Source organism: Sus scrofa, chromosome 14, assembly GCF_054392235.1.
Source record: "Sus scrofa isolate SSC_HxYL_T2T_F1_AM1 chromosome 14, Sscrofa_HxYL_maternal_Yorkshire_Landrace_v2.0, whole genome shotgun sequence".
NCBI classification, from domain to species: Eukaryota; Metazoa; Chordata; class Mammalia; order Artiodactyla; family Suidae; genus Sus; species Sus scrofa.
Genome location: NC_139396.1, coordinates 41,005,567 through 41,025,487, shown reverse-complemented (window position 1 = coordinate 41,025,487; position 19,921 = coordinate 41,005,567). Strand labels below are relative to the sequence as shown.

The following is a 19,921-nucleotide window of genomic DNA, read 5'->3' as shown; positions in this document are numbered from 1 at the left end:
TCCAAGGGGAGCCCCTGAGAAGGCGTCTCGCACATGCATGACGGGCACTCCAAGGACTTCCTTCCCTCCCCACCCATGTGGCTGCCACATCCAGGTTTGCTCCAGGTCTAAGTGCTCACCTCCCAGCTAATCCCACTCCCACAGACCCCTCTTGGCTGCCTGCCTCCAGTCCTGCCTGCAACCCACATACCGCGTTATTGCTGAAGCCGGCAACTAAGCTTGGCCAGGCCACCTTCTGCCACCTCACTCATCTGCAACCCCCTACTCAGCCTTTAAATCTTGGTGCAAAGCCAACCAGGGAGCCCCAGACCCTTCTCTTCTCCCCGCCCTTCACCCAGAACTTCCTATTTTCACTGTAATCATCTTTGTCCCTCCACTAGATGATAAGCTCAGGTTATCAACATTTGCTGAGTGAATTGATGAATTAATTCATGAATGAATAGATGAGAGGCTTATGTGAAGATACAGATTTGGAAACATTGGTGTGTGGGTGACCAAGACAGTCATAAGGAAAAATAAATCCTCCAGAAGGAACGCAGTAAGCTAAAGATGACAAGGCTAAGGTGATCTAGACCCTCAGACCAAGAGGGCCGTGGATCTCAGAGACCAAGGGAGAGGAGATTGGAGACAGATGGGGCGGTGTACACTGAGCTGGTCCTGTACAGTGGAAAGCAGTGATGGCTGCAGCATCACATTAAGGAAGTCTAGGTAAAAAAATCTTATAAAGTTATGCAAACAGAAGTTAGGCAACATAGAACAACTTTTTTTTTTTTTTGGGGGGGGGGCACAACATGCAACGGCTTGATGTGGGATCTCAGTTCCTTGACCAGACCAAGGATTGAACCTGGGCTGCAGCAGTGAAAGTGCCAAATCCTAACCACTAGGCCACCAGGGAACTCCCTAAGATAAGTTTTAATGAAGTCTTACTGTCATTCTCAGAATCAGATTTTGTCAGTGCAGGGCTTCCTTTACTATGCGGTCTGAAAAATCTGTTTTACTAATTTTCCTACATATAGTTCAGTTTCGGTTTAGAGCCAGACCTGGACCACTAAGGTAGAAGATTGCTTTAGAATAGATTTTCTGGACACATAGAGATGTCAATTCAACTAGACTATACATTCTTACAGGACAGATACCAAGCCCTTGTACATAAAAGAGACTGAATAAATAGGTTTGGAAAGGATGACTGAATTTCCCATACTTGACCCCATAAGTTAGGGCATTTGGTATTATAGCTGTCACCCACCCCTCACAAATGTGGAGCCCACAGAAAACAATGCTGACTGGTGGTGGCAACTTCCCAGCTGAGCCTGTATAAGGCCAGGACACAGCAAACAGCTCCTCCCAACTGGTCGGGATTGGCCCAGATGACATGGCATCGTTCTCCAGGTCACTATGTTAAATCTCAGCTTTCCCTTAGGTCCCTGACTGCACCTGTGTATCCAGCAGAGTAGCTTCCTGTGAAGAGGTCAATGAGCAGAAACAAAGTAGTCAATATGCCTTTCAGTTTTACTCTTCACATCCTTCTTCTGTTACCAAGTGTGAATAAAAGTTTTCTTAAGCTCTTAATTTCACACATGCACACTAACGTCATCTCAGATCAATGGAGATAATCAAATTATATAACATGCCCGTTCCAGATTGCCATCTGCCACTGACTACCTCTGGTTAGACTGCCTTTATCAAACAGCCCTGTGAAGCTTGGGGTTCAGCTGTGTACTGCTTTTTCAGGAAGATATAGTGGCAGCTGTTTGTCTGTCACATGCTCCTATTTAGAGATCCTTAGTTGGTTTCCCACCCTCTGTCTTTCATAGGATGAAATCCAAACACCCTTGTCCTGGCCCCTGATTCCATCACACCAAACTTCCCCTTGAATGTGGCTGGATGACATTTTTGTGGCTCCTTCCTAAGGCACCAAGTCCAAATGGAGTGACTTGAAACACATTTGTTCTCTTTCAGTTTTGTGGGTTAAAAGTTGCACATGGATCAGGATGGGCTATTCAAGGAGTCGGCGGGTCTGTGTCCCCTCCTGAAGCTCTAGGGGACACCTGCTTCCTTGCCATTCTGAGCTTCTGGAAGCTGTCCCAAGTCCTGGCTCCTGGCTCCAGCCATCTTCAAGGCCAGTGGGTCTTCCTCATGTGCATCTGACATGACCTCTGCTTCTCTCTCTCTCACTTGTAAGAACTCTTGAGATTACACTGGGCCCCCTGGAGAAGCCAGAATAATCTCTCCATCTTCAGATCCTCAGTACAATCGCATCTGCAAAGCCTGGAAGTGGACATGTGAGGCAGGCATTACCCTCTCTACCACCATGGTGGTCCTGCCTGAAGAGTCCAATTCCCGTTGGAAAATGCCTAGCCAATCTCTTAGGCACTTCTTAAGGTTCCATGGAAATGTCACTGCTTTTGCAAGCCCCTCTTCCCCCACACATGGGGCTCATTCCTGCCTCTCCCGAGCCCTAGGTGCACCCACCTCTCCAGCAGCCCTTACTTCGCACGACAGTTTATCTGTGCCCAAGCACGTCTCTCTGACTAGATTGTGAATCACCGTGTCTTACTCATTAGTGCAGCCTTAGGGGCCTGACTAGGAAAGATTGTGGGAAAAAAAATGAAATGTGATATTTTAATGAGTAAAGACCTTGGGTAGAGGCCTAGGCAAGACCAATAAACTCACAAAGCTTCTGTGCTGAGTATAACTAAGAAACTGGTTCTGACAGCTCTTAACTGGTTCTTATCACATAATCAACCAAACCTCTTAATGCTTTAACCATTCTAGGGTAGTATTATAGCAAGCTTAACATCAAGCATTTGCATTTAAGGCTGTTTCTAACTTTTTTTTTTTTTTTTTTTAGGGCCACACCTGAGGCATATGGAAGTTCCCAGGCTAGGGGTTGAATCGGAGCTGTAGCTGCTGGCCTACACCACAGCAGCCACAGCAACACAGGATCCGAGCCTCATCTGTGACCTGTATCACAGCTGATGGCAATGCCGGATCCTTAACCCACTGAGTGAAGCCAGGGATTGAACCCGCATCCTCATGGATACTAGTCGGGTTTGTTATTGCTGAGCCACGAAGGGAAATCCTGTTTCTAACTTTAATGTGATTTGCCATAGATCACAAATGCTGTCACTGTCCTCCTGGGTGTGGCTAGAGAAGGGCAAACCCTACCCCCAGTGCTTGGTTAGACGCTGAATTAGTGAGGTGACATTATTCTCACACTATTTCTGAATTCCAAATAAGCGATAACCATTAAACACATTTGACTGTACTGTGTTGAGGGTTAAGAGCAATATTTATTTGGTATTTCTGTATCTGCAAGTTCTTGCATTTAAAAAACAAAGAGAAAATTTCAAATGAAGCAAAGTTTAAACAGCCTCAAGTATTTAAACTGCAAAGCAAACAAGGAGTTGAATGAAGTTCTTTTGCTTGAATGAGGGAAGCTCTATTTTTAATGGCAATAGTTTGCCTCCAGTATCTAATGTGACTAACACCACCACGCAGTACAGAAATCTAAAGGCATGGAATTAAAAGTAAAAGCTATGGGCCCAGCAGTTGAGTTGCAAGAACCCAACAGTTAGGTACAAACAGAAGAAATTATCACCTGTTTCTGAATTTGAATACAAAGTCTCCTCTATTTTTTTTTTTTCCCATTAGTGTTAATAAAACCCCTCTTTGACCTAAATCCTGTTGGTTTTGTTAGTTTTAGGTTAGGAGAATGTGGAGTTCTAAAGCGAAGAGTGGTGTTTAAATATGCCTTTTGTTAAATTTCATTGTCTAATACTGAACAAATAGGATTTTTAGATCCAGAAGGTGGCCTATGGACCTGTACTACACCTCAGGTTTACAAATGGGAAAGCTGCTTCCTCCAGGTAAGAAAAAAGCTCTGGGTGAGGGGAGACTTCCTAGCTTCCCCTTGGGAATGCAGCCTGAGAACACAGGATCAGCTGTACATATATGCAGTGCACATAGCAGATTTTGAATCTGATGCATTTTTACAGGAAAGGGAAGCATACTTTCTCAGCATTTGTGTTGGGTTTGCTTTTTGCTTTTTTCTCAAACTTCCAAATTTTTCTATACGTATAGAAAAACACATAGGGGCAATAAACACCAGCAACCAAACTCATTGGCTAAAATGGAGAGCTGTGGGTCTAATCTGCAGAAAGAGTAATCGTGTTGCTCTTGTTGTTGGGACATTTCCAGCCACTCCTGTTATGAAATCTCGGTCACGTATAGGCTCGGCACAGAGCCCATGTGGGGAAATCATCTGGAGGATCTGGAATGAGGGCTGAAGCATCTCAGGCAAGAACAAACATTAAAAGGTACTCACAAGCCAATGAAAAGAGAATCACCTCAAAAGTCCACTAAGGTCTACGATGAACACAAACAAGACATTTTGTAATAAGCTTAATAAATAAAACAATGGAACCCACTAAGAGGTAGTTATGGGAACCAGCTGGAGAGTTAAAGCTTTAGTTAGAGGTAGAACTAGTTCCTATTAGAATAAGGATTGTTTGCCTTCCTCCTAAAATCAGTAATCCTAAGCGTGGTAATGGTAAGGATGTTTTATGAAGGAAAAAAGTGTTTTATAAATAACCAACAGAAATGGCGGTGGACCTACAAACTGCGTTCTCTATGAAAATAATATGCCCAGTAAAACTATGCTGTTCTTACTCCCTTCTGAAAATAAATTTTCTTCCATCTTGCATTTCCCCCTGACAATTTTACTATGTTCGGTATAGTAGCAACTGAAAAAAAGTGTTTCATTTAGAAACAAAAGTGAGAAAACTTTTGCAAAAAACATTGAGCTTCTGCAACTACGTTTCCAAATCTTATTATAAAGCCAAAATAATGCAAAAAAAGATGGCTACAGTAATCCAACTTTTCTGTAACAAGCATACTTAAACACAATGACAATTCAACCATAATACATTATTTTCTACAGTGAGACGATAAGGGACCTGCAAACATTTTTCTTTTTTGCTAGCTTGCTTTATAAATCTTGCAACTTGCAAGCTCAAGTTTTTTGGAGGGGAAGACTGGTTAATGGTCGAGCTTAAAATAAATCAGCTCTGCAATTACTCTGTTTTTTAAGCCGATGAAGCATATTTCCCCATTCCACGCCAGGAAGCAATTCGATGTCAACTTGCTATGGAGTCAAATGCGACAAACTCCAAGAGCTCCAGCGGAGGCGGCGGCTGCCGGCGCCCACAGTTCCCCGCACCCCTGCGGCACTAGGACGCGGCGCCCGCCTGGCTCAGGACGTGCCACCCGCACTCAGGGCCTGCACCCCCCTCCTTGTTCTGGGGACACTGAGAGCCGGTGACCCAGGTGACCTATAGTCGGCGAAGGCCCCGCCGCGGCTTGGCGTTCCCTCTCCCCGGAGACCGGGAGGCTCCTCGGCAGCGTGCGGCGAATACCACGCTCCGAGTCGTAGGAGGGCTATAGCGGCAACCTGGGACACAGTGTCTCCAACCCGCCGCTGCCGGATGCTCCTGCAAGGATCCCGAAGCATCTTGCGACCCAGGAGGAGCCCGCCGCAGGGACCTGGGCGCCTCCCGGCGTGCAGCCCCGGCCGCGGGCTCCTTCAGCCCGAGTGCCCCAAAGTTGCGCGGCCCCGGCGCTGGCGGTGACTCGGCCACCACGCGGTGCGGGGCTCCCCGCCGCCCAAGCCCCCGCCCGCGCCCCGCCAGCCTAACCTGACGTCGCCTCGCCACCCCGGCGACCGCCGCGTGCTCCTCGCCATGGCCAGACCGGGAGCCGCGCCGCGCCGACGCCCGGCAACCTCTCCAGCGGCCGCCTCTGCCCCCGCGCCGGCGTGCGGGCTGCGGGCTGCGGGCTGCGGGCTGCGGGCTGCAGAGCCTCGCTGAGCCCAGCCTCCCGGAGCAGAGGAGCAGCCGGGCGGAGCATGCCCAGTGCGCGCAGCGCGGCGCCGCCGGGTCTTCGCTGCAGCGCGGCGGGGCGGGGCGGGCGGCGAGGCCGGGGGCTGTGGACCGGCCCGCCGGGGAGGGGCCAGGGAGAGGGGGGCGGCCCCTCGGTCAGCGCGGCCCGGAGGCCAGACCCGGTGCCCAGCTCCCCAGCGGGCGCCTGCCCTGGGCTGTAGTACGGGAGCCTCGGCAGTCTCGGGCGAGAGTTTCGGGAGAGGGTCCCGAGATCCCGCCTTGCGGGGTTCGGAACCCGGCCCTGGCCCGCGACTCGGACCTACCCCGAGCAGGGCCCCGGTGAGGCCGCGGTGCCCCCGCTTTCAGAGCCCCGCCGCGCGCGGAACCGCAGGAGCAGGACGTCCACCGGCGGTTTGCGAGCGGCGGGCTCGGGATTCTAGGCTTCTCCTATTGTGACTATTTGTAGTTTGTAAGTTTTTTTCTAGTGAACACTGTGGTGTTTTTTCATTAAGAGCGGCGATTTTTTCAAGGCGCCTGCAGAAGTTGAGCGGCCCGGCGCCGCAGTGTGAGCGGCCCCTTTCCAGACTGCAGGACTGCGCGTTCCTGGGCCCGGGACCCGGCTCCTCCTCCCTCGGCTCCCCGGCCGGCCCCGCCCCGCCCCCGCCCATGCCCCGCCCTCCACTCCTGACCCCGCCCCTCCCCCGGCTGCGGCGAAAATCCGGAGTGGCGGATTGCCCTCTGCTCCGCGGGAGCCGGCTGTGGGCTCCTGCAGGAGCGGTGCCGGGGGTGCGGCTGACGCCGCTCCGCGCTCCCTCTTCTCACTCTGTCCTGGGCGAGCCACGCGGGGCAGCGCCGCGACCCCAGCCGCCGGCCCTGCCTCAGAAGCGGGTCAGGACCCGACTGAGCATGCTCGCCCTCCAGCGCAGCGTGGCTCGACCAGGTGGACGCTGCCGGGACCCGGGGTCGGACCGCGCAGGGGAGGCGCAGGTGCGTGGTCCGGCCGCAGGTGCAGGGGACCTGGCTGGAAGGCGGGGGAGGGGCATCTGGCCTGCAGGTGAGTCACAGCCTGATAGGAACTGGAAATCCTATTTCAACGTTAGCTCGTAGAACTTTCAGCTCGTTTCTCTTTCAGGAAACCTAAACCCTTCATACTTTTCTCATACTTAACAAGCAGTCTTTACAATTGCACTAGGACACGAAATTTTTACTTTATTTTTTTCTTGCCAGAGACTAAGGTCTATGTCCTCGCTCCAGGGTCTTTCTGCACTGCCGCATTCCTTTTCCCTCAGGCAGTTCAGTCTCTGAGACTCCGCTTCGCATTCTCCCCAGAACCTCGCTCCACCTCGGATGCGCTTGAGGTGGGCATAGGAATTTGCTTCGAAGCCTGTAACGGAAAAGAAGACGGGAATGGAGGGCTTACAGGGAAGAGATTTCACAGGTTCTAGATGAATAAACTCAACCCAGACAGATGCTTTCAGGTGAGTGGGGTGTTGTCTGTTTCCTGGCGGGGGGAGGGGGCGCTGCCCTGCAAGGCTTGGTGCGATTGTTTCCCCCTCCGCCCCATCCCCTTTCTACCGCCAGGGTGGCTTCACTTCCATCCCTCTGCTTGTCCAGCCCCGGCTGGGTGCCAGCGTGCGTGGGGACACCACCTGTGGAGGAAGGTCACTCCTGGGCAGAGTTTGCTGCGAAGCTACTTTAGTAGCTTCCGCAGAACCCTGTCTTATGCTGGAGGCACCTGCATCCTCCTCCTGAGGTGTGAGGCCCCATTATTTCGGTTCTGTGAGAGCCCTGTTCTTGAACTTGCTTAGGTCTCTTGGAGGTCCACACCGGAAGCCCGGCATCCCGCCTCCTCAGTTTGGCACAGCACACATATGGACGTTATCCCAGGTTCATTCACCTGCTTCCCCTGCCATCCATCTAGTCACCGCCTGTCCACCTGTCCTTATACATCTCTGCATATGGGACCCTCCACCTACACTGCCCTCTTCAGGCCTCATCTTCCCCCTCAACCAGGGAGCAGGGACCATCCAGAAGGATCCTTCCCTCCAACCCATCCTCTATGGCTCTGCACACTTTGCTTTTTAAGCAAATTTTATTCAGTATGACTTTAGTGGGATTCCTAGCACCTTCAAGTTAAAGACAAAGTTTTAAGCTTGAATGGGCCTCTATCTCCCTCTCCAGATTGCCCTCCAGCCATTTTGCCCTAGTGCCCCCCATCCTAGCCAACCCAAATGACTGGTGGTGCAAAGTCACACTTCCATGTTCCTATGGTAGTCTTGTCCCTCCTTTCGCCTTGCTCATCCCTTGGCCAACTGCTATGTCTTCAACACCCACTTCAGGCTGGGTCTCCTCTGACCTTCCTGAGGTTCCCTCTTGGGTACCTCACATGTGCCATATGCTTTGTCTCTGTTAGACTTCTGACCTTGATTTATTTTCCTCTGTCTCCAGTGCACGATGAGGGTATCGTGACCGCAAGAGCTCCTGTCAACCCTCTGTGTCTTTGCTCTCAATCCTCAGTAAGATTTTACTTAATAAATGAATGATAGACTTATGTACCCCTATAATATTTCAAATACATTAACTTAAAAAATTCTTCCTGAGAATTGTAAGTAGAGTGCACAGAAAAAAATCCTAGGACAAAGTCACAATGTATACAATTTGCTGAATGGTTATGCTCCTTGGAGTGATGTGAAACCTCCGATGTGACCTTCACCCCAGTGGACCTTCCCCAGCTTCAGAAATCGGGGTGTGTTTCAAGAACCAATCTGAGGTGCTTGTTTATTGGGTCTGTGGCTGCACAAGGCTCTGCATTGTATTGCTAATTAATCCACAAATTCCATTGTTCTCTGTCCTTGTTTCCTTCTACAGGGTAGTCATAATCTTCTAATTACAGGGTTACTCCTCGGAATAGATTGTGTTTGTTTGTTTGTTTTTTTTTTTCTGTTCAGAGTGTGACTCCCAGGGAGGGCAGAATAATGCTTTAGGAATGAAGGTACTTTTTGCAGTTTCTCCAGCTCGTTACCTGCTGGGAACTTGGAGCTAGCTGTGGTGGGACCAGCCACCTGCTTCAGATCAGTGGGGGATGGTTAACCCACCCAGACCTCCAGAGTGGACCTGAGGCTGGGAGATGGGCGGCGAGGTTAACAAGAATCCAGGTGATTTTGCACCTTAAACCTGAGAAACACAGTTGTAAGTCATAAGGGTCCAAGGAAAACAAAGTTACCAGTCCAGAACTTCTCGGAGCCTGGGTGTTGGTTTTCTCTGTAGAGAGATACCTGTGGGTGGGCAGAGCATTGGCTGGTTTCAGAGGTGTTACCGTCATCTTTGTATGTATTATCCAGTGTGGGCTTGTGCTGGAGAATCTGGGGCAACTGGATGAGCTCCAGGTAAGGTGACTACTTGCTTTTTTGTGTGTTGAACCACCCTGGACTTTTCCTGTGACCTGTTGGCACCTCTGTCCTGGGTGCAGCCACCTGGGTGGGGGTAGGAAGGAATGTGCAGAGGCTCTGACCTGACCCCTTCCTGGAGGAGGCCAGGAAGAGCTGGGGACCCTCATTAGGCTGCTTCCCTGCTCCTGGGAGCCTGAAGGGGCACAGTAAGGAGAAGGGTGGGGAGGAATGGAAAGACCTTGTGACCTGCTGGCCAGGGAGGGCAAAACTTCTTCAAAAGTCTGAGTCAGCATTGGGAAAGTATTCTGTTCCTCGTTCTGGGTGTAGATGGAGCGCTGATGCTGGCCCTTTGAGGGCTGTGTATGTACGTGTGTGGTCTAACCAGTTAGCAGCAGCTGAAACCAGCAGGGCAGAAGGCTGCTTGCAGCCCACACAGGGCTGAGGACCCAGCTTGGGGGTCACACTCTTCCTGGACCACCCTCTGAGGTCACCCTCCAGCCCAGCCTGCCGCCCTCTGGCTTTCATTCTGGACGGTGAAGTGGGTTTAGGGATGTGGGCTGTTGGCATGAGGAAGGATGAATCTGGAACCCCATACCCCCCACCCCGTGTGTATAGGGCTTTCCTGTGAGGAGGGTGGGTGGGAGGTTGCCGGGAAGGTGAAGGGCCTGGAAGGTGCTGTCTGGTCAGTGGGACGAGCCCTGGAGGCCCTTTGTGAAAACCTGACTCCACAGCTGCATGTCCCCCAGTTTTTGAGGTTATGACTGGTGTGCATCTGGCCTTTTGTTCTCTGAGTTTATAATCTTGGGAGGGAGGGAGGCCAAATGTCCACTTTCCCACCACGGGATAGAGGAGGCCAGGGACTGACCCAGGTGATGAAACTAACACTCATGTGGCTGGTTGGCAGGTGGAAAACAGAGATGTCAAAACGGCCTCCAGGAGTGCAGCCATGGATGAGGCCGGGCCAAATGGGGGGACCTGGCCACTTTATATGCTGCTTCAAAGCCAGGAGCTCTGCCCAGGGCCCAGGGGAGCATTAGCACCTCACTGACTGGGGCGGGGAAGGGGGTGGGGGTGGGGTAGGGGCGGGCACTGGAACCCCTGCATGGTGAGCTGGGAGTTGAGGTGGGATCTCTGTGCTGCGCAGTCTGCGCCTTATTCTTTCAGCCATTATTTGCTAGACTTGAGAGAGAAGGAAGTCTATTCTATCCTTGATCTTTTTATCTTGTGGTTACAGGTGACATAAAGCGGACACAGGGCTCCTGCAAGACAAAGACTGTGGGAGCCCAGGGCAGCCCAGCTGGGGGCAGAGGCTGAGGTGGAGGAGGGGAGTATGAGCCCTTTGTGGGGGGCCTTGCAGAGGTCAGAGGGGGAGAGTAGATACCCACCTCTCCAAAGAGGCAGAGCAGCTTTTCCATGGAGATTTGAAGGACTGGGAGGCTCAGAGGCCCAGCCGTACGTGGGGTAGGTACTGGCTTCCTCTTGGGACTCTGCTGGGCGAGCCGAGGCTCCAGGGGGCTGTGGCCCATCCATAGCCCTGCCTGGGGGGTGGGGCATGGGGTCCCTGGGCATGTACACAAGAGACTTGGTACAAATGTGCCAACCTTCTTTTCCCTGATCATGATAGCTTCTACCGTTACCACAGGGACATTTGTGCGGCTTGTTCTCCATCATGGGTGAGTGTGCTTGTGAATAATTTTACTTTGCTTATGGCCCTAGGGGTTGTGATCCTTTGAATTGCCTAGCTGAGGGACCAGGTTCTCTGTGTGCCTGGAGCACACTGTGTTTCAGGGGTACACAAACTATAGCATCTCTTCAGTAGTCTTTTTAATTGAATGTATGGCTTCTGCCGCATAATTGATGCTAAGAAGTTTTCTTGAATGACATGCCGACATTGGTGTTAGAGCCCCGTGCTGGAGAATCTTCGAGGCAGGCGTGTGAAAATCCAAAGTCTGGGAGTTAAGGAATTGGTGTTGCTGCAGCTGTGGTGTAGGTCACAGCTGCCACTCAGATTCAGTCCCTGGCCCAGGAACTTCCATATGCTGCAGGTATGGCCAAAAAAATAAAGCATGCAAAGGCTATCCTTCACTCAGGTTGTGAGAAACAACGTCCAGACTTTGGTTTCCATGTGTGTGATGTTGATTCAGCTCTTGGTTCTGATGAAGTGTTTCAGATCTATTAGTATCAGGCTTCTCCCTGATTTGGGTCAGCTGGCAAAAGGGCAGAGCTTTGAAGAAATTCTGGATGACTGTGTGGGTGAATTCACAAGCATTTTTGCAGGAGAAGGTTTCTAAATAGCTGGTTTTTAGCACTGTGGTCCCAGAGCTCTTTGTTGTAATGGGTCTGCATTTCTACTGTGAATTTCAATGAGCCTTCCCTTTTGCTTGAAGAGGACTTCTAAAAGAGTCTTGGAATCAACTGTCCCTACAACCTGAGGGGTGTTGTAATTGCATGTATGACCTAAATGGGCCAGTTTGCTTAAGCTGAAATTCTGATTTGCTGCCCAGAGTCCAGGGAGAAGTGCAGCTGAGACCTGCTGAGAAGCGTGGTGATGCTGGGAACTTCAAGAGCAACCAGGCCTGGTAAGGGCGGCTCTGCTGGTCTGTCTCAGTGCAAGTGAGCTCAGTGATTTCCAGTCCTGTGTGTGATTGGGCCTGGACCACTGGTGAATGAAAAGGTCCAGAGCCAACCAGCCCGCCTGTCTTCAGGGATCTCTGGCTAGCACATGAATATTACATTTAATTACTTTAAAGCCCACTATTGCTTATTCCCCCTAAGGGGCACAGAAATCAATGAATCCCCTTGGAGCCACTGACCAGCCTATAACTCACCTGGCTCCGGATCCCTGCCCTGGGGGGCACCAGAGAAACAGGGGTCCAGTCTGCTTGTGAAGGTGTCCGTGTTATCACGTGGGGCCCACACTCCCTGCAGCCTGGGGTTGTCTGCATCCATAGGTGCCTCCAGCAGTGGGGACTCTGGTTCTGAAGGTCCAGTCTGGTCTGCTGTTTCTTTCTTATTTTTGCTTCTATTGATTTTCACTCAACGTACTCTTCTTGAGAGTGTTGTGTTTTCCTTTCCTGGTGTTACAGGGAGACTATGGGGGGAAGGAGGATCCAAGCCACTGCTGAGACGGGGCTCAGCTACCCCGAACTGCGTCCAGGATGACTCCTGGGGCCGCACTCTGAGGGGGTCAGGTTGATCTATTTTTTGTTGGATTTCCTTTGAATAGTAGTTGTCCTCTAACTTAAAAGTGTTCCCAGTGTGACCTGACTGGCAAGCCAGGGGCATAGAGGTTACATCATGTAAGCTCTGCCAGCTTTAGGGCCACGTGGAACATGCCCTTTGGTGTCAGGGAGATCTTCCATGTTGGGTTGCAGAGGTTGTGAGGAACCACATTAGAAAGTGATGTGTCTCCTCCTCCCAACTTCCCCCAAGCCCACCCTGGGGTTGTCCAGGCTTCACTTCCCTAGGGAAGCCTGGGGTCCGAGTGCGCCCTAAGCCTGTCCCAGGATCATCTGGGCCTCACTTCCCTGGGGAAGCCTGTGGTTTCAGTGGACCCCAAGCCCATCCCGGGATCATCTGGGCCTCACTTCCCTGGGGAGGGCCTGTGATCTCGGTGGACCCCAAGCTCATCCCCAGTCTGGGCCTCACTTCCCCAGGGAAGCTGTGGTCTCAGTGGACCCCCAAGCCCATCCCAGGATTGTTCCAGTCTCACTTCCCTGGGGAAGCCCATGGTCTGAGTGGACCTCTTTGTGGGCAGGGCCTGGGGCCAGGAGGCTGCGGGCCAAAAGCACAGAGGGACCGGGACCTTCTGGAACTTGGGGTTGCCCTGGGCCATCTGTCCTGCTTCCTCTTCCATCTGTGTCCTCACAGCCTGGGATGATGGAAGGAGGTAGAGGTCATTTACCTTCAGCTGCCCGCAATCTCCAACCCCATGTGGCAGCACCAGGTTGAGGCCTGGCGTTGGGGCTGGGTGACCCTCCTGCTGGCCTCCTGTCACCTCTGCTTTGCTGAACTCAGGCTGGTGACCTGCTAGTTTCTGGGGCTGGGCTGTTACCCGACCCGGCTCGATGAGGATTCCTGGCATCCTGGGGTTTCCTTGAGCCCCTCAAAGCCAGCAGCCTCTGGGCACCACAGTTCCATCTGGGGCCGTGGGGGGAGCATGGGTTCCTAGGGGTCTGGAGGTGGAGGCGGGAAAAAAGGTTTTAAGATGGGTGTGTGTCTGCACTCATGCTCCTGTCAATGGACCAGGGCATTTTTATGTGCTCAGTTATTCACTGCTTACAAACACGCATTCGTAGTATGAGAATGTTTCTCATTTGTTGCATCAGTGGTCAGGCTGCTTCCTCCTAAACACTCAGGTGACTGAAGGTCACCCTCAAGCCTGCATCAGGTGTTGAAGGGGACAGTGCTATGTGAGTGTTACTGCAATTTGCTTTTCATGTCCACACAAGAAATTTGCGATAGAATTCAGGACTTTTGAGAATGGATTAGATGCACTGTTTGGGCCAGTGAAACTCATATTGCACATAAATGGGAAAGTCAAGTCTAGTGCGTACATTTCAATTCATTGTGAAATAAATATGCCAGATTTGTCTAACAATTTAGGAACACTGTGTTAATTTATAGTGACAGTTCATTTACGAAAGAGCTAGAGTGCCTTTTTTTTTTTTTTTTTTTTTAAAAAGCCATGAAACAAATTGGAGAGTGACTCTCATCCTGTGAGTTATTTACGGTGGAAGATTAATAAAAAGCATTAAGCATGATGAATGAATTTGCAGTGACAGGATTACAGCAAGATTAAATATCATAATAAATAAGAATGAATTTCACATTTTTAATCAGTCTAAAGAATTTTACTACACAGCACATTAATTTTATTTTTATCTGGCGCAACATGAAAATTGTTTTATCCCCAAAACTGCACTGAACACACATCGCCTCTCCTCCCAAACTAGGCAGACTTCTTTGAGACCAAGGCCGGATCTCAAGTCTGTGCAGCTTTTGCATCCAGGAGCTTCCTTACACGTGGCAGGCACTGGCTCAGCATCTGCTGGTAAAACATGCACTTAAGTGTGATTTAGACAGTATTGAAATAAGCTGGTCCAAATGAAGAAAGGAGGTATGTGAAAGCAAGGCAATGACTTTACTCTGAATAGTGACTTACCTGAAAAAGCAGAATGATTATTTGGGTAGAAGCAAGTTGGTATTTGAGGAGGTGGCTTTTCATGTCCAGTTAGGTTCTAGAATTAGTATGTGGTAAAATTAATCTAGAAAAACCCCTTGCCTTAACCCTAAGATCTAACATACCCATTGTATATAATCTCCCTCCAAAAGGAGATTGAGAGGGACATTTCCAAACAAGGGTTCAGGATGTCAGATCCACTGTCTTGTTTTTTTGTTTTGTTTTGTTTTTTTCTTTTTACAGCTGCACCTGTGGCATATGGAATTTCCCAGGTGGGGGATCAAATTGGAGCTGCAGATGCAGGCCTACATCATATCCACTGTACCATCAGATCCAAGCAACAGCTGTGACTTGAAACAATGCCAGCTCTTTAACCCACTGAGTGAGGCCAGGGATTGAACCCACATCCTCATAGACACTGTCAGGTTCTTAAACTGCTGAGCCACAACGGGAACTCCACGTCTACAGTCTTGAAGAAATCTCTCAGATTCCCAGATGGATTGAGGCCAAGGAAGTGCCAAGGGTCCTGCTCACCCACAGGGTCTACTCTGTTATGCCTTAATTTCAAACCCTTAGTATTTAGCATGTTTCTCTATGAGGATTAAACCTAATAAGGAGGCACATTTTCTGCATCTCATGTAGGAAGGCATCAGGTGCTGGAGTCAGAGGCGACCCTGGCTTTTGTGCCATGAATAGGGTCTTTCTGATGTTGGGGGCCTGGAAGTCACGGCAGTGCTTTGATGAGTTGTATTGAGAGGTGGCTGATCTGGAGCAGGGATGCACCCAGAGGTTCTGATCCAGCTCAAACTGTTGCATAAGGGCCTGGTCTCTTGGTACTGCTCTCATGTCACAGGACACGTCTGCTCGACAGCAAACCAAGGTATCATTTATGTTTGAAGTTTAGTCTCACTTTTTCCTGGGTTAGGATGGTCACAAGGAGATGGGATGAGGCCAAATGGATCCTTGGGACGTGTCGCCACTCCTGGAAAATGTGTGAGATTTGGTGGGGGCTTGGGAGTTGATTTTATGCCTGAAGTTCATCATCAGTACTGTCTTTGGACGGAAGGTGTGGTGTTTCTGCTGCGTTTGTGCGCATGCACTTGGGTTTCCCAGCCTTTCCTTTCACAGTGGCCTCCCACCTCCCCAGTCTAAGTGCCATCAGAGGCCTGGGTGATCAAGGCCAGAACAGGATTTACCCAGGAACCACCGATGGTTGAAATGCCCGGAAAGCTGCTTGCGTCCCGGCTCAAGACCCTGTGCCTGCCCTGCATGGAACTCCATGTGGGGAGTATGGATTCTGTGAGCTCCGCTAGTTTGGTGTCTTATCACTTGATTACATTTCATATTTCCAGTAACAACCCCTTCCTGGTGGCCCTGAGTGGCAGAGCTGACCTCTGGGTGCTGAGTCACCCAGCTGTGGGAGGCCCTGAGTCCCCCTGACCAGCCCACTGGGAGTGTCCCCTCCCCACCCCCCTGCATGTGCTCCTGCCATCTGTGCTGCCCGCCCTTTACCAGGGCTCCTGGTCCTTCCCTGATGCTGTGACATTGGAGGCCCCGAAGGGCCCTATGCACAGGCATCCCCGTGGCCCTGTACTTGAGGGGCAGATGCCATGCCCTGTGGGGTATGTCCTGCTGGGTCTGTGCAAGGAGTGACTTTCATGAGCAGAGGCCAGAGAAGACCCCTGTCCCCTGCATGAGGACATGGCAGAGGCAGCTGTTGTGAGCCAGGAGGGGGCAATAGAAGGAGGCCGAGGACCCTCAGCCTCCAGACTGTGACAGTGATGTCTGCTGTTTAGCCCTGGTCTGGGTGTTGGTCACAGCAGCCAGGCTGACCGAGGCAGCACATTTCCAGAAGATGTGTGTCCATAATGCAATCTCCTAACTCCTGGGTCCCAGCAGCAGGAGTCAGCTCAGGCAGGGACCCTGGGAACCATCTAAGCAGGGCCATCATTTGTGTCGCCTTAGTGCAGGTGCTGCTGTGATGGGGCTAAGGCCCTTCCTCCTGTGAGGCTGCAGAGGTGGGAGGGGGGCACTTGTGGGGTGTGTGCAGGGTTGTGAGTCCAAGGGGGGCACCCTGGATACATCCTCTGAAGAACCAGTTCCGTGTTTTACTTGTTTTGAAACCCTTGGGGATAATTTCAAAGCTCTCTCCCAGAAAAGACCTACGATTTATTTGTTCACACTAGAACTCTTGGATTCTGACTTTTTTCTTTTAAACATTTTCCTAAAAATTAACTTGTTAAAAATACAGAGTTTTTTAAGTCATTCCCTACTCCTGCCTTTTCTTGAGTTGCATTTCTCTGTGAAAAAAAACTTGTCAGGAACTGTGGTGCTTCAATGGTTTTTGGTCTAGAAAGAGGGATTCTTTTCCATTTTTCCTGATTTTTGCACTCCTGTTTTCCTGTTGCATGTTTGGATCTTATAGTTTTTCCATCTCTTATGTTTTTTGGAGGTTTGATCACCATCAGAGTGTATACATGAATATATTAGACACACACAAAAAGAAAACATTTTCCAGAAAGTGAGTTTTCTTTGATGTTGTGGAGCCTGTTATGGGGAAACGTGATTAGATCCTAAGAACATTAGTTGAGAATTTTCCCCCTTTTTTGCCCCTGATACTCCACAGTTTATTTTATATATATATATATATATATATTTTTGTCTTTTTGCCATTTCTTGGGCCGCTCCTGCAGCATATGAAGGTTCCCAGGCTAGGGGTCGAATCGGAGCTGCAGCTGCCGGCCTAAACCACAGCCACAGCAACTCGGGATCAGAGCCATGTCTGCGACCTACACCACAGCTCGCGGCAACACCAGGTCCTTAATCCACTGAGCAAGGCCAGGGGTGGAACCTGCAACCTCATGGTTCCTAGTTGGATTCGTTAACCACTGCGCCATGACAGGAACTCCCTCAACAGTTTATCTTTGATTGTCCTCAATGTGTAGAGGATGACATTGTGGCAGATGCAACGTATTTCAGAGTTGGAAAGCACCCATGGATCCAGGAGCACAGACAGGCATTTCCACGAGGTCTCTGAGAAGACCTCACAGTCCCATCAAAGCAGGGCGTATAGGACGTGTGACTCTTTACCATGTACACGCTGGCCAGGCATTTCTTTAAAGTTATCTCAACAACGTTTTGGAAATAGGGATGTCATTTAATAACAAGTCACCCAAGAAACACAGGGCATTGAGGACAGTGTTTTCAGAATCATCTCAGTGCTGCCACTGGGTGGTCAGGGTCAGGGTGAGGATCATTCTGGGCCAGTTTCAGATTGGCATTGGTGCTGAAACCCTGGCTCTGCCACACAGGCTGGTCCACATACCACCAGGTGCCCTGCTTGACCCTGAGGATGAAGAACCCCTCAGGGAAGGCAGCATGAATACCTGATGCACCACACAGGCTGATGACTGACAGAGTGGAGGACATCTGTGTGACTCAGGGCCTGCAGGGTCACACCCCCCCAGCCCCTTTGCTGTATCCCTGGCCTTCATTGGCAGCCATGCTAAATTTTAAGTCAGCCAAAGGGGCTTTACCCAGAGTCTTGGAATTTGTACAACCTCTGCCGGGAGCAGATCTGCAATTTTAATGGCTGACTGCCTCCACATCCTTATGCTAGATTTCACCGTGTCTGTACATACAGAACATTGGGCTAAAGGTAGTGGATTTTGGTTGATGTGTGTTTTTAGTTTGCTAGGGTTGTGGTAACAGTACTGCAAACCGAGTGGCTTGAAGAGAAGCTTGTCTTTTGGTCCTGGAGGCTTGAAACCCGAAGTTGGGTGTTGGCAGGGCTGTGAAGGGCTGGGGTCTCTGTCCCAGCTCTGCCCTTCTTAGGCTTGGGCAGCATCACTGCAGTCCTGCTACGGCTTCTCCCTGTGTGCACATCGGTGTCCCGGTTTCCTCCTGGATTTGTGGCCCAGGCTGCTCCCATGAGACCTCATCCTAACTGTTACATCTGCAACAACCCTGCTTCCTCAGAAGGTCACACTCATGCCTTTCAACATGGGGAATTAGGGGGAAAGAGTTCAGCCCAGAACAGCGTGATTGGCGTGGAGGTGGTCGCCTTACGGAGGGAAGGTCAGAGCCAGTGGGGTCTGGGAGGTGACTGGGTGCCACTTCAGTATTTTGCTCGAGGTTGGGGGCAATAAAGAGCATATTAGTTTAAAAATTAAACCAGGTGAAGTGTCCTTTGAATGCTCCAAAACACCGAAGCCCCTTTGATTTTTCTTGTGGCTTTTGAGCATGGCCCCAGGGGTCCTTCTTTTTCTGACTCCCATCATCCAGCTTCAACATGCCTCCATCACCATCAGGGAACCTTCCTTGCTATTCTTGCCAGCAGACCACCCAGCTCTGCCCCACAACCTTCAGTGACTGGGTTCATTCTGCCTCCAGACGTTTATTCGCTGGAATTTGAAAGGTATACACCACCTTAAGCATGCCATTACAGTTATCAGGCTTCTGGCGTTTGTAGAGTGAAAGGTTTCTGGTTCTGTTAGTAACAGGAACTCCTCTGATACTTAGGCATGTGAAGTTTTTCTGAAACACAAGTTTTCATGACCTGAATTTTGAAGGGTGGGCATGTGGGGGCTGGGCTGTGGAGTGGGTGGTGATGAGAAACTGAGTTGATGAGTGCCTGGCTGGCCATTCCTAACCCAGATGTGAAACTAGCAGCCACTTGGCACTTTGATGACATTAAGCCTTTTGTTGGGACTGTAGGTGCATTCATGTCTTTAGGAATTTTCGGAAGTAAGACCTTATTGCTTTCATCTCCATAACAAGGCTGGGTGCCCCTTGAAGGCAGGAATCTTCTGTTTTCCTTCCTGGTGCCAGCCTCCTGCTGGGGCAAAGCCATGCTTTTTAACTTGTGACACCAGCTAGTGAAGCCAGAGGTTGTCTCAATGTAAATAAGGTCAGTGGAGGAAAACATGTTATCTTACTGCCCTAGACTCAGCAAGTATTGTGAGAGTAAACATATTTACCATTGTTATCATATGGGATTGCTATTTTAATTTTTTCATCTTTTTTTTTTTTTTTTCTAGGGCTGCACTCATGGCATATGGATGTTCCCAGGCTAGGGGTCCAATTGGAGCTGCAGGTGCCAGCCTACACCACAGCCACAGCAATGCCAGATCTGAGCCGCATCTGCAACCTACACCATAGCTCAAGGCAATGCCATATCCTTACCCCACTGAACGAGGCCAGGGATCGAACCTGCATCCTCATGGACGTTAGTCAGATTTGTTTCCACAAAAGGAACTCCTGTCATTTTAATTTTGAAGATGATGTGAAGTATACTTTTAAATATTGTAAAAATTACAACCACATATTAATCTTCCTGAAAATTTAAAAGTAAATTTTATTATTTCTCTACAATGAATGAACACTTGAACATTTTTAAAAGAATGAGACAGGAGTATGCAGTATACAATTAGTGACAAGCTTCACAAAGGAAGACCAAAGATATTAAATAT

The 19,921-nt window shown here is 50.1% G+C and overlaps 1 protein-coding gene and 1 long non-coding RNA gene across 18 annotated transcripts in view; one reads left to right on the top strand and one right to left on the bottom strand.

Annotated features, from left to right (window-relative positions):
- Nucleotides 1-6,484, bottom strand: part of MFAP3L (microfibril associated protein 3 like) — a 190,748-nt gene extending 184,264 nt beyond the window's left edge. For 13 of the 16 annotated variants that reach the window (XR_014826567.1, XR_014826564.1, XR_014826568.1 and 10 more), the window contains exon 1: nucleotides 5,697-5,884. The gene's annotated coding sequence lies outside the window, so the exon portion shown is untranslated. Of the gene's footprint in view, nucleotides 1-1,434; nucleotides 2,269-5,696; nucleotides 5,885-6,202 lie in introns of those variants that run through there. The other 3 variants (XM_084994799.1, XM_084994800.1, XM_084994797.1) reach the window with 3 other exon arrangements.
- A 4,272-nt stretch (nucleotides 6,485-10,756) lies between these two features.
- LOC146396506 (uncharacterized) overlaps nucleotides 10,757-19,921 on the top strand; it is a 229,565-nt gene continuing 220,400 nt past the window's right edge. For both annotated transcript variants that reach the window (XR_014826584.1, XR_014826583.1), the window contains exons 1-2: nucleotides 10,757-10,941; nucleotides 11,773-11,847. This is a non-coding gene — a long non-coding RNA (uncharacterized LOC146396506). The remainder of the gene's footprint in view (nucleotides 10,942-11,772; nucleotides 11,848-19,921) is intronic.